We start from the raw sequence: 2,858 nt of genomic DNA, 5'->3' as shown, positions 1-2,858 counted from the left end.
ATGTGAATTTCGAGTCAAAGTATCGACGTTTTTTTAGCACCACCACCGGGAAAATCTGAAATTCATCTCCGACCGTTGATCGATTTTCGACACCTCCCGCACCATCGTGTTCCTGGTGTCGTTCTGAGTCCGACGATGTCATCCTTGTCTCTGTAGGCGGCGGCGCGTGTGGGAGGTGGAACGATCAAAGTTCTGATCGAAGTGAAATCAAGCTCTCCACCATTCAAAAATTTGAACCGAGGTTGGTCAGTGACTCAAAATGTCTTAAAAGAATTTTTGGAAATTTTTGCAGGAATTTTTGGAGGTCGAAAGTGGTCTCACGCGCCGCCCCTGCTCGTGGGGATGATTCGAACTGGGTGTTAATTGGTTGACCGGCTTGACCGGTCCAAACCGGTATAAACCGGTTTGACCGGTCTGAACCGATTTGACAGGTCCGAACCGGGTTGACCGGTCCGAACCGGGTTGACCGGTCTGACCCGACCCGACCCGTTGACCCGACCCGTGACCCGACCCGACTCGGTGACATTTTGGGAATTATTGTGAAAAATGTGACATTCTGGGAATTATTTTGAAAAAAGTGACATTTTGGTAATTTTCGAATGTGGACTATTGAAACCCTTTGACCATAACTTTGACCAGCTTTAAACGGCCATTAAACGACCTTTGATTTTGTTTGAGTATACATATTCTGACATTTTGACCTGCTGAATCCGTTTCTGAAGTCTATTTTACCAAATTCGAACCCGAAGGCCTCTAAATCATCAGTCAACCCCGTTGACTTTGATTTTGACAAAGAATTTGAATTTTTGAAAAGTCATACTTTATGTTTTTCGACGTCCTGATTCTGATTCCGCAATCCGTTTGGTCAAATTCAGACTCGAAATCCTCCAAATTTATAGTCAAACCCAAAAAATGCTTATATACTTAAGAATTTTAGCTTTGATCAATTAAGTAAGACTTGGGGTTAATAAATTATTATTGTTTGAAGGTACAAGAGACTCTTCGGATCGTTCGACAGCTCGACCCAGTTCTTCTAGATCAGTTAAACCACGAGTGCCAGTATTCACCCGTAAGACCCGTAAATCTTCTAATTTCAGAAATTGATTACGTTACCCTCTAGTAATGTAGTGTTATTATGAATTAGGTTCGAAAACTGTAGCAGAGCGTGGTGAGGCCAGTACTCAGTAGATCTACAGATTGATCTTATTATCGAGGTGTGTTCCCTAAGTACTATTTAATTGTTTTATCTGTTTTGAAATATGGTACATTGAAAGCTATGATTTATTGTTTATTGATGGTTTATGGACAATGACTGATATATGACTATTGGTTTTCATTAATATATGATAATGATGGTTACTGATTTATGGAAATTATGCTTACTGCATAAATAGTATTTTTGAAATACTGATTTTGGGTTGGATTGAATTACAGAGGTATAGCTCTGATCAAGCTAGTAAACCTTACAGACTTAATGGACTCTTGGCTAGGCTCACGAGCCCCAAGATGCTCTATTAGGTTGGCCCTCTTTGTTGTGTGCTTAGAGTAAGCCCTACGGACCTAAGGATGCAGACCCAAAAGCTTATCCTTAGGTAGGCTTCCTTTTTGCTGTGTGCTTAAGGTAGCCCTACGGACGTAGTTCTGGGGAACTACGGTTGGTGTACAGGAGAAGGGATTTAAACTACGAGTTTCAAAAGTTAAACTTCATTATGATTTTATGATGATTTACTGAACTATTACTCGGTTATTATACCTACTATGATTTTATTGTACTATTGGGACACACTGAGCCTAGCTCACTTTTCGAAAATGTTTTTTTTCCTTTCAGATACTGTTGGTTAGATACCCCAGATCGAGCACTTGGAGAATCAACATATATCTTGAAGTACATCTATTTGTAATGCTTTTATATTTCAAGTTGACTTTATTTTGGTAGCATGGGACTTTATTTGAAGTATTTGTTTCAGAAATGAATATTATTCCGCTATTGATAATTGGTTTATAGTGATCCTAATTCTACGACATGTTTTAAAAATTAAATTTTTAACTATTTAGTTTTATATTCATGAGTTAGGTTTTATCGTAATTTATTATATCCTTTTATAAATGTATTTATAATGTGATTTTACATTGATCGAATAAGGGTTTCGAAAAATGTCTTTAAAAATCATGGATGTGATCCGCTAGACTTAGTCGAAACACATATGCAGAAAAAACTCTCATTTTTTTCCTCTCCCGGTCAACAACTTTGAACTCTGATCAACTCGCCGTCCGACCTCCGATCGACGAACTGAAACTACCATCGTGTTCATTGTCAACCGAGGAATAAAACCCCTCAAACCTTTTGTCGTGAATCATCACCGTTCGTCGTTAATTTCTGTCGAAAGTATCATCAGAAATAACTCGATTTCAGTTGGTTTTTCGTCGATTCATGACGATATGGTCCTCCGTTTACGACACCTCCCACTCCATCGTGTTCCTTGAATCGTTTCAAGTCCACCGGTGTTCTCCGTTTCTCCGTCGTCACCGGTGTGTGGAGGGGTGAGACCGTTAAAGTTTATGACATTTTGGAACCGAGCTCTCTGCCGTTCAAAATTATGAACCGAGCTTTGTAAGTGTCTCAAAATGCCTTAAAATAATTTTTAAGAATTTTTCCATGAATTTTCCGACACCGTAGCACTGTTCACGCGCCACAAGCGTCACCCCCGAGAGTGGGCATCGTCTTAGGTGTTAATTTTATAATTAATTTCTGTTTGGGTGCTATTTGTGTAAAATCTGGGTGTTAGTTTCGTAAATATTTACAGAAGGTGGCTAATTCTGTAATTAATTTCTATTAGGGTATTATTTGTGTAAAATGG

Source organism: Hibiscus syriacus, unplaced genomic scaffold (genome assembly GCF_006381635.1).
Source record: "Hibiscus syriacus cultivar Baekdansim isolate YM2019G1 unplaced genomic scaffold, ASM638163v2 tig00008483_pilon, whole genome shotgun sequence".
Classification (NCBI taxonomy): Eukaryota; Viridiplantae; Streptophyta; class Magnoliopsida; order Malvales; family Malvaceae; genus Hibiscus; species Hibiscus syriacus.
Note: the sequence above shows the minus strand (reverse complement) of the source record.